We start from the raw sequence: 11,619 nt of genomic DNA on the forward strand, positions 1-11,619 counted from the left end.
AGTCATCTTAAGTAATTTAGCATTTTGGATGCCTCACCTTAAGATTTTTGGCAAAAAAAGGATGTCATTGTAACTTCAGCCTCCTTAAAATTAACTCACACCAGCTATTCTCAGTAGTACCATCATTATCTGTGAAACTGTGCTCAAATGAAGAATCAATAAATAAATATGAATAAGAAATGTGGGGGGGAAATGAAGTGCTATTAGCATTCCAGGAGTATAATAAACTCATAATTCTCTGAGGCAAAACAGTGAAGCCAGGATTTGCAAAGCTACCATATACAAGGAGGTGTGCAAAACTCATTCCAAATATAAGCTGGTTTAATATTTCAAAGGCTCATTAGAGGGAACACATAGCATTAGCAAAATCATGGTTTGTATTCCTGATGTACAGTCCTAGACAAATACCAAATCTAGTAAATTACTCTCTCGGGAACAATTTCTGTTGGTTAAGGTGGGGAAATGTTAAATTTTAAAGATGTTAATCACTTGGTTTTGTTTTATTTCAACATGGATGTATAGATGCATGTCTGGTATGCATATGAAAATGCAAAATACACAAACAACCCCTAATGTTGGGACTGACAGTGCACATGCAAGCAGGCTACTTATTTTCTCCAACCACAGTCACACTAAGTTGCACTGAACTGTTTAGATGAGTAAAGGATTTGCACCATCAAGTTGCCTACTAGCAAGGCTGAGCATGGAGATAAATGCATAGCCTTCTAAGGCACAAGTTCAGGGCTCTGATGCAGGAAAGCAACAAGATGAAACATTTCGTAAGATTTAACTACACTTAAGAATTATGTAATTGACTAAGTGTTTTCAGGGCTTGTAACCTTCCCTCTGCCACTAACATACTCTGTGAGCTCAAGCAAGTCCCATTAGACCAGCTTTTCAAGACCTCGAAGTTTAATTTGTGCAGATTCCAGTCGCTGCCAACCCTACCTGGTGCCCATCTGCATCATTATTCATGATATCTTTAACAGATGAACAAAATTCTCCAGGACACAGTCCTTTTATGCCTCACTTTCTGTCTCTGATGATTATTACTTCTGACTACTAAGCATGGATGTTAAAATGGAAATAAGGCTAAGATGTACTATTATATCACTTGATTATCCTCACAAAGCAGGAACTGTGAAATTTTTCATATTATGTGTTACCTCACCTCATCCTTTGTCAGCATTGGAACAGCACACAGTCACAGTGCATATTCCTATTTTGCTCATGTTGAGCAAGTATGTATCTTTATCCTACCACAAGCCACTAATGATATTCTTCCCCCTGTTGTCTTATTTTAAGTAGGTGGTTACAAGCTGCAATTACAACTAAAAGATAAGCTCTTTTAGACCAGAGGAGCACATTGGATACAGTCAAAAACTGAGTCTCAGCTTTGTGCTTCTGATGAACATGCCCTTCATATGTGGAATGGAACCCAAAAAGGTCAGAGAATGAAATATTAAGTGTTTTATAAATATAGACTGATTGCCCTGTCCAAACCATGTGTTTGAAAATCTCCTCCTGGCAGACAATCATCTTCAATCAGGAAAGGAACATGAGGCAGGGCAGGGGGATCTGTAATCACTCTAAGAAACTTCTGAGACCTAGCCAATTCTTCCTTCCATGTGTTATATATACATACAGGTTCCAAAAGCATCTCCTTCTGCATTCTTCAATTTACTATATTACCCTGTTGAACTGAGTTATCCAGAGTGAACTTCCTACCCTTTCCTTTCCTGCTTTATTTTTCCCCCTTTGATGTGCTGTAAATCAGCACCATAGGAGATAAATAAGCAACCTTTAGCTGAAACAGCAGGCTAAACAACTTCCACGTGGCCAAGTAACACAGCAAAGCAATTAAACCTGCCCAACAGGCCATCTGTAGTCAAATTCCTCTTCCCTTAAGAGGCTGGCCCCAAAGTATTCCCAGATTTAGTTCCTAATGCTACCTCTGAGTTGTGCAGATGATTCCACAGCACCCACTCAAAAACCCCTTTGAAGTTACTATGAATCCACACATCTGGGTAAGCTTGCTGTCCCTGATTCTACTGCAAGAATGAGGATGTGGCCACGGTCTCATGGAAGTTTGTTTCCTGTCCTTCAGGATCTGCTTCTTTCCCACAAAACTAGTCATAATTGTCACAGCCATATTTTTGAATTATCAATTTGATCTCTGAGTCAGGACACTTTCATACCACGTATGAAATTTTTATTCTGTTACCCTTTCAAATAAAATTGAAGCTGTTTTTTCATTTTCACTCTACATCAGTAACCTGCACAGGGTTTGCACAACGTTTGCACTTGAAATGAAAAATACTACTTTTAAAATGACAAACACTGAACATAGGACATTGGTTACTACTAAAAAAAACTCTCTGTGTGTGTGGAAAAGCATAATTCATTCACTGATACATGTACCCACATTTTCTCCGTGGAATTTCACAAATTCACATGCACTTCCAGCACTAAATTTTGCATTTCAATCTGGGCATTAGCTATAAAAGATGTGTAAAATCGTATGTAGTCAGACAGAAGCTGTTCCCTACTGGCTACATAATAAGCACCTTAGGTGGCTCCAGGGTATAAAATTATTCCAAAAGGGGTGTGGAAAAACTTACACTGCATAAATTGATTCCAGATCCACCTGTTCCAGGTGCCAGGAAACATATTTTGTTAAAGCCATCTGGTTGTCTTAAAAGCTAACAGTTTTTGAAGACTATGGCACAAACAATCTGCAAAATTCACAAACTTCTTAAGCCACAAACCCTTAAACTGCAAGTGGCTTATAGATCATCTATGCAGGACTTAGCTGGTCTGCTCTGCAGGACTGCAGATGGACTCTGCTTAACATCTGAGATTATCTGGCATCAGGGTACATCCTCCATAGCACAGAGGCTTCAAGGCTGCTGGAGTATCCATTTGCCATCACCAGATCCTAGCATGATATTCCCAGTTACAGAATGGGTTTGCCTCATGGGCCTGAAGTTATGATGAAGCTTTTGAGTGCAGCAAAATATTTGGCAGAAATAAAACTGATGACTGTGACTTTTCTCTGCAGGTGGCAATGTCCCGGCTGGTCATGTGTTGCTGCATCATGGAGAAAATCAAAACTTTGAAACTGGCACTCTGCAATTTATTTAACTTGCAGCAAGAGCCTAATAGGGAGTATGTTATCTAGACTAACAAGCCCATAAGCATTTTGCTACAGAGGTCAGACACTGCTGCAGTTTGTGTTTATCAGGGTCTGGCTGTGCCGGGTGCTGTTTCCCGGAGACACATTAACAACAATGAAGAACATGCAGCACCTCGTAGGATCAAGCTCCTTCACAGCAGCTTCTGGGAAGAAAATATTCTGTGCTCTCTCCACAAATGACCCTTTTCTGAACACCAATGAAATTACATATAAGATTTATAAACTCTCAAGGTGTTCACAATTGATTTGGGGATTAAAACTAGTAATCAGCATGTTTATTTATTGTCTCATTTAGAGCTCACTAGAAAGTAAATAAAGACACACCAGTCCTTAACCAGCACAGTGCTTTGGTACATGTTTAATTATAAGCACATGAATAGCCCTGCCACCAATTCAGAGTCATACTTTCTAACTTGGTAACATCCTTCACATGCAAATTACCTCCCCAAGTTATTACACTCAGAAACAAAACAAACCCACTTGGTACGTAGATACATTTTTGATAACAGTAATACTTCTGAACTATTACTATTGATTGTACTCATCTTCAGAAAATCACCTTGAGTGATTTTTTTTTGTGAACCTTAAACAAATGTTGCTTTATCTGAATTCTGAAGCAGAGGTAACTTTAGAGTCGCGGCGCTGTAGTCAAGGAGACCCTGCGTGCTGAAAGTCACAGTTGTGCTGTCAGAGCTCTGCTGCACTTTACTCACATGGTTTCAGCCTGGGGTAAGAAATAGTGGCTTTCATGCAGTAAATTTTTTTTTTGGACAACAATAAGAACAGTGGGGAAATAAATACTAAGGTTAACTGTGCTTGAAGAATAATCTCCAGCAAGCAAAGCACTGTCCACACGAGTTGCAGGCTCAAAGAGCTGTCAAAGTCTCACACTTGGCTTCCACTGAAACTAATGAAAATTTTCACCATGGACAGAGATGGGATGAATCCTGATACTGGGCACACTGGACAAGTCAGCAGTCTAACAGCAAGAAAAACAATCCCTACAATAAAACTATCAGACACAGTGCCTTCAGTGAGTTGATTTTTGTTTCCTTAATAACAGAACAATGACAAAGAGATGTTGACTTGATCCTCAGAAGCAACAACACTCGGACACAGCCCATTTCAAGGCACAGCAGGGGTAGTACAATATGCCACGGTTTGTCTCCTGGACTAAATCTCAAGGATCCAACCCAAAATTGTGGCAGTTCACCTTCACAGTTTCAGTCTGTAAAAGGTAAGTCCATCATTTAAGACTGATTTGGTGATTTCAGAGTGATTTGGTACTTACACAAATGCTACACAACGAACACTGATGAATTTTACCCCTAGAGAGCCATTCTGAATTGTCTCTACCACTCTCTGCAGGTAATTAAATTTCCCTTTTTCAGTTTTATACCAGAAATGATCTCATGGGCATGATCTGCAGCAAGACAAATCCAGTTAAAGACTTCACACTGGACTGCACCTAAACTCTGAATCTCAGCACTATCTTATCAGTGGGACATCTTCACATTAAAACAACTGACTCCCTACTCCTAAGCACATCTCCTCTCTTGAGATTGCCCCTGCTGCTGCAGCTCTTGCCATGAAGGCAGAGAACAACACTTAGGAGACCTGACAAAGCTGGAGTTCAGTGCACAGCTTTCCAATGACCGACCCTCAGTAAAATTGCCTGTGGCTCCCAGTAAAAAATGAACTAATAAATGCTAATCTAATAATCCAGGCATGTAGATAAATGAAAGGTGAAAAGGCTTTTAAATGCATTCTAAAACCAATATTTTATGAGATGGATCAATATATTTCTCTAGGCTGGAAACAAACAAATCCTCAAAGGAAGTTAAATTTAGAGAAGAAATTGTTTGGCTTTCTTATGGCAAACAGTGATGACAATTCCTTGCAGGGCATTTATACTAACAGCACTCCAAAGCTAGGGCTTCACCATGCTTTCCTTAAAACCAGTACAGTAAAAACAGGGCAAGATTACTGCTGTCAGCCTACTAAGTGTGAACAAAACTACCTTTACAATCATACAGCATTGTCCTTAATTTCCAATTGTTCACCAGCACATGCAAGTGATGCAACCACAAAGCAACACAATTACAGCTTAGATCTTTCATCTTTTAGACAGCCAATTAACCTCTCTGATATCTTTGCAAGGAATCACCTGAACATGGGCTCCCGGATAGCACCCTGCATTCCCAGATCCCGGCTGACAGAGCACGCACGGGCCGGCGCTCCGACAGGGAGGCAGATCGCTCCCTGGCACTGTTGGATACTGCCCCCTTTTGCCGAGCAGCAAGGCAACAGCCTGAGCTGCACACTGAAACTTTGACCGGCATCTATTTGTTTTCGGGAAGATATATTCATGCAGATGGTCTTATTTAACCCTAGTATGTCTGTTCGCATGATTGCGCGCCCTGACTAAAATAGAAATCTATTGTTCGAGCCATGTTTAATATCAGAGTGAGCCTGCTCCCCAGGAACTTTCCCTCTAACAGGGCCCTATCATGTCTCAGCCCAAGTCAAGCAGCACTTTTACAACTGGCTACAAAGTAAGAAGAGTCTTTATAGTTTGGGGGTATGTTCCCCCAGGTCAGCTGTCAGCCTGGAGAATAAAGGGCAATCACAGTGGATGACCAAAATCATTTTGTTTGGGAACTTTTTTCATCTTACTGCAAAGCAACTAAAATTCCATGGCATCACTTGTATCAAGCTTCTCTTGGGCTACAACATTCCTACTGAACCCACCCCCATGCCATCATTTCCAGTCAATGGGAACTGATCAAGGCCAGTTTGCTAAAAGTCATTTTCTATGCAGAACCTCATCCCCCGCATATCTCTGTTCATGCCTTTTGTCCTCTGGGGTTGTGCTTTTTCACTAGCTGGAGTTTGCACATTTTCTCCTCCCTGGTTGCCCCAGCTTTTTGCAGGAAGGGAGGGAGGTCACAGAGGGCAGCCACTGCCAATTCCATCAGCCTAACGGGCTGGGAGGATGAACAAAGCAAATATCTATATTCTGAAGAGTGGGATCTCTCTCTCCCCCATGACTTCAGGATTAGCATGTCCCTGGCAGGAGAGGACAAAAACTTAGCCTCTTTGATGAAAGAAAACAAGATAGAGAGAAAAACAGAACAACTTTCCTAGACTTCACTGAAAATGCAAGAAGCATAACATAAAATACGGATTCCCTACTATTGCCTAGTGCCGAGTCTTATCATCTAATCCAATCAGAAAAGTTTTAGTGCAAAAGGAGAAAAAAATGAAAGATATAGATGATTCAAGTGTCTGTTTAAAAATTAAATATCTGTTAAAAATCTGGATAAATACCAGCAGGATTTTTCTTATCCACTGCCATTTTGTCTGCAGTTATGACCAGTTTTCTACCTTGGGTGCTTACAAATCAGATATATAATCACAGCTGTGCAAGTACTTTTCTGTATGAGTAGTTTGTTCCAGCTACCCTCACTCCTCCTCCTTGCCTTCACTCACCTGGGATATCTCTACTGATCTCAAGCAGCAGTAAGAATCAAAGCCCATTACAACTTCTAGTTTAGTTGGTTTCTATTTTGTTCAAAGTGCAGTCAGCTTGGGGTCTTAGCCTACCACTGAACCCATCCAGAGGCAAAGACATCAAACTTCTTGCAGCTCAGACTATAATTGAGGAAAAGAAGTATTTTCTGTAATGAGAGGGAGCACTTGCACAGCAACAAAAAAGGGACTTTACTATAGTTCCTAACCAATATATCTATACATAAATAGTTTGAATAAAAAAGAAATAGGGGAACAAAATAAATGTAAACCCCAACCAAAAACAGATAAATAAATTAGGGGAAAATAAAAACCCAGCAAAACAGAACCTGGCATCTACCATGTTTGGAGACCTTTTTTAAGGACAGGAAATTATCTAAGAGTCCAAACTGAGCCAACAGAGGACAGTGAACCTTTAGGACATAGATACTCCTCGATACTTAATGCTCCACCTAAAAGCCCGTGAAAAGAACAGGTTCAGGACCGACTTGGCAAGCACACCTTTTGTTTGTTTCCTCTGAGGCGTAACAGTAAGCGTGCTCCTGGTCAGCACCAGGAGCAGATGGTAGTGCTGGAAAACACAGCTCTCCAACTTTGGTGTGGATATTGGAGCTGGATGGACAAAGGTTGTTTCTGGAAATCCTATCCCCCCCTCCCCCCCCACACACTCCCCATAAGTTTCTAACAATGCGTGGAGCTAAGGAGCAGCACAAGGCTCTGTGCTTCCCTCTCCCTCTCCCCTTCGCTTTTGATCTCCATCAGGACGTGAGCTGAAATTTAATGGGCCACCCCTACTACAAAGACAAATTACCATCTGAAAAACAAAAATCATTAATATCCCTTGGTCTAAGCTATCCGGCTTCCCACCACTGCACCCCTTTGCTCCCGCCACAGCCCCCCTCAGCGGGTTTAGGAAGAGCTGGGAAGGTGGCGGGGAGAGGAGGGAAAAAAACACCTCCACTGCCACCTCCGAGCTAGCGTGCTCTCCAGCGCTGCCGGACTGCGAACACAGCGACAAAAAGAAAGCCCCTCCGGCTCCCCGGCGGGCAGTGGGACGGCGCGCCGAGCGCCTGGCACAAACAGCCCCACGCCCCGCAGGTCGCCCCCGGCCCCCCATCACCGGGCGCTGCGCCGGGGGCGGCGGAGACGCGCAGCAGCCCGAGGGTTGCCACCTCCCCGGATCCCCTTGCCAGCGCCGCCCGCTCGCCCCGACCCCGCCAAGTTGGGAAGTTTGCGCGCCCCCCGGCTCGTCCCGCCGCCCGCCCCCCGGGCCGCCGCCGCGCTGCGCTTACGGGGCGGCCGCCGGGCTCCCGGCGCGGGGCTCACCGGCACATCGCGCTCCGGCTGCCGCAGGAGCGGCTGGGCTCGGCTGGGCTCGGCTGGGCTCGGCTCGGCTCGGCTCGGCGGGGCTGGGCTCGGCTCGGCGCGGCTGGGCTCGGCTCGGGGCGAGCAGGGAGCGGAGCGGCGGTTCTGCCCAGCCCGGCGCTCAGGGAGTGCCGCCTCGGGCCATACGAGCGCCGGCGGGCAGCGTCCCCGCGGTGCGGCCGGAGTTGGGACCGAAGTCCTCCCGGGCGCTCCGCTGTCTCTTCCAGGCGGCTCCTATCAGCACGGCTTCAACTCTTTCCATCGGAGACCGAGGGGAGGAGGAGAAGGAGGCGGAGGAGGAGGAGGTAGGGAAGGAGGAGGGAGCTAGGGGCTGGCAGCCCCAACTCGCACTGATGTCAACTAATATATTCAAAGTTCAACAGGGCATTTCTTTAGCAAGCGAATCGCCCTCGCCGCCCTCCTCGCTGGTCGCAGCCGGCCTCCCCGGGCCGGTGGGGGGTCCCGCGGAGCACAGCGGCGCTCCCCGGCCAGACCCTGCGGAGGGGGGCGGCGGGGCCGGCCCGGAGAGGAGGTGGTCGGGGATGGGGGATGGCACACTTTCCAGGCGGGCAGGTTCAAGTGCCGCCGCTGTGGGGAGGGCTGGGGGTGGAGGTGAGGCACCAGACAAGAGCGAAAATAATCCACCGAGCGGCGGAGTGATGTTTGTGTTTAAATCCAGCCTCTTCCCTCCCTGCTGGAAGGGGCAGGGCCGGCTCGTTGCTGTGGCTGTGATGGGAGAGGGGCGCGGGGAAGCGGCTGCGCTGCGGGCTCGGAGCGGCGCCGCGGGGCTCCGGGCTCCCTTGCCGCCCGGACACACCGCCCGGCCGGAGCTCGCACCGAGCCCTGCACCGAGCCCGAGCGGAGTCGCGGTCCCCTGCCCGTGACTGAGCCCTTCACTCGAGCCCGGGGCTCTGGCCGCGTCTCTCCGTCGCAATCTCCCCTTATTTGCCGGAGGCTAATGGGGTCAAGACGAACCCGGGGAGGGAAGCGGCAGTTCTTTCACGCCGAAACGCAGACAGCGGCGGAAAATCCGAGATGAGGAGCGTACGGTGCGCGGAGCGCACGGGAGAAGCAGCGCTGTCGCCCCGCGGCCCCACCGCTGCCCGGGGAATCGCTGCGAGGCCGGGGGGGCTGCATCAGACGTGGCTTTGGAAAGGCTGATGTGCCGCGCTGTCCCCACGGTGATGCGCAGCGCCTGAACGCCCTTAGAGGCAATCGCATAAATCCATAGGATGGACCCTGCTGATGGACAAGCAGCCCGGCAGTCAAAGGATGAAAGCACATCTGGGCTGGTCTAGTGACATTTAAAAATCGCCAGATAAGAGCCTCAGTTATTTATCAGCTGAATCCCCAGATAGAATGGCCTGCTCTGATGCCGTTGCATATGTATGGGTGCATACATAATGAGGCTGGGTTTTTTCCCTTCCGTAAACTGATCCTGTCATTCATGTTGACAGTATGTTATAGCTATATAAAAACAGTGTAATTGTATGATGGCTCATCAGTGCTATGACAGCCAATTGTGGTGGCAGTGGGTGTGCTCCCAATTCACATCTCAGAGAAGTAACTGCATAGATCCGCTGAGATGATCATTATACAACATGCAATTGTTTGCCTGTTCTTAATTTCTCAGCTCTTCCTTAATTAAGGAACTATATCACTACATCTGCTCATGCAGTTATGCAATTTTTGATACCTTGAGTGAAGCAGTAAATTTTTTATATGCAGAACATTTTTTATATGCTTTTCATTTTAAAACTCACTCTGAAAAGCACAGGACAGGTAAAGGATACAAAACAGTTGCAATTTAGCTATGTATTCTGCTCAAAACAAACTCTCGAAGAAGACTTGGGTAAGGCACAGTCTGAAAAGTGCTGAGCCAAATGTCCCATTCACAATGGCATCATATTTGTGCCTCTGTTTTCCTCCCTATCTTTCCTAAAACTGAAAAAACCTACCCTTCTAGCTGATTTTTTTTTTTTTTTTTTTTTTGGTAATAGTATCTTCTTAGAATATTGTCTTAATTTACATGTGAATAGTGAGGAACTGTCCCTCTATTTCTTTAATATACAGGACAATATCTTTCAATTTAGTGAATTGAATTTTAAATAATGACATACAACAGCCTGATTGGATGGAGCAGAACACAGTGAAGGCTGTGCTCTATGCTGGGACACTGTCTTCTTTTTAAGTTTTGCTGTAGAGCAAGTCACTTGGTTATCTAAGCCTCAGGGATAGATCACCTCACCAAATGCCACAACTACACGTGTAATTTCTAGAATACAGCTTAACTTTTCCTCCTCCTAAGACTTCCAGATGTGGCACTGAGCAGTGAACAATACAGGGCTTAAGACCATATAAATGTCTGTCAACATTTAAAGATATAATGGATACTACTTTTCTATTACAGAAAATATTGTTTGTCCTAAAATCTTATAGCATTTTCCTGCTACTATTTTGCTGCTTCCCCCACAAGGTTGGGAGTAGTTCTGCTGGTTGCGTGTGTGTGTCTTTATGCATTGGTCAAAGACTTACTAATAAAACATGAACATAAATAAAAGTTTTGTAATGTTTCCCTGGTCAGGTGTCATGTCCTGACACCTTAATGCCTTTATACAGTATGTATCTGGGAAATCACTGTCCGGACAGAGAAACTACTCAAATCCTTTTAGTAAAGGGCTTGTGACGCAAAGCGGTACAATTACAATTCTACAAAAAAGAGAAATGTCATGGGAAAAGTCAGGGTGTTGCATGTGAAGCGATCTGTATCAAACAATTTGTTTCCAGTCTCCAAAGGAAAGGATGTACCGGGTTCCTATTCTGGGCTTGGCGGAGCCGAGGTCATGGCAAGACTCATCACAGTCGCTCGCAGAGGTGTTGAACTGTAACCCTGTCCGGAGCTGGAGGGACGCCCTTTCCGCAGGGGAAGAGCGGGCGCTCGGCAGCGCGGAGCTGTCACCGCCAGGGGCTGCTGCTGCCTCCCGGAGCGCCGGGACACTCGAGAGCCGCGGTCCGCACGCTGCCAGCCGGGGGACCCGCTCCCCGTGAATCCGGGACCCGCTCCCCGCGATTCCGGGACCCGCTCCCCGTCATTCCGGACCCGCTCCCCGTCATTCCGGGACCCGCTCCCCGCGATTCCGGGACCCGTTCCCCGTGATTCCTGACCCGCTCCCCGTGATTCCGGGACCCGCTCCCCGTGATTCCAGGACCCGTTCCCCGCGATTCCGGGACCCGCTCCCCGCGATTCCGGGACCCGCTCCCCGTGATTCCGGACCCGCTCCCCGTGATTCCTGACCCGCTCCCCGTGATTCCGGACCCGCTCCCCGTGATTCCAGGACCCGCTCCCCGCGATTCCGGGACCCGCTCCCCGCGATTCCGGGACCTGCTCCCCGCGATTCCGGGACCCGCTCCCCGTGATTCCGGACCCGCTCCCCGTGATTCCGGACCCGCTCCCCGTGGTTCCGGACCCGCTCCCCGTGATTCCGGACCCGCTCCCCGTGAATCCGGACCCGCTCCCCGTGATTCCG

The 11,619-nt window shown here is 46.9% G+C and overlaps 1 protein-coding gene across 3 annotated transcripts in view; it reads right to left on the reverse strand.

Annotated features, from left to right (window-relative positions):
• The window catches only part of SEMA5B (semaphorin 5B), a gene marked incomplete at its 3' end in the record, with an annotated part of 260,024 nt that extends 251,662 nt beyond the window's left edge, over positions 1-8,362 (reverse strand). For 2 of the 3 annotated variants that reach the window (XM_079310512.1, XM_079310509.1), the window contains exon 1: positions 8,054-8,362. Of the gene's footprint in view, positions 1-8,019 lie in introns of all 3 variants that reach the window. The other variant, XM_079310510.1, reaches the window with a different exon arrangement.
• Between the last annotated feature and the right edge of the window lie 3,257 nt (positions 8,363-11,619).

The sequence above is a fragment of the Erithacus rubecula genome (genome assembly GCF_903797595.1).
Source record: "Erithacus rubecula genome assembly, chromosome: 8".
Classification (NCBI taxonomy): Eukaryota; Metazoa; Chordata; class Aves; order Passeriformes; family Muscicapidae; genus Erithacus; species Erithacus rubecula.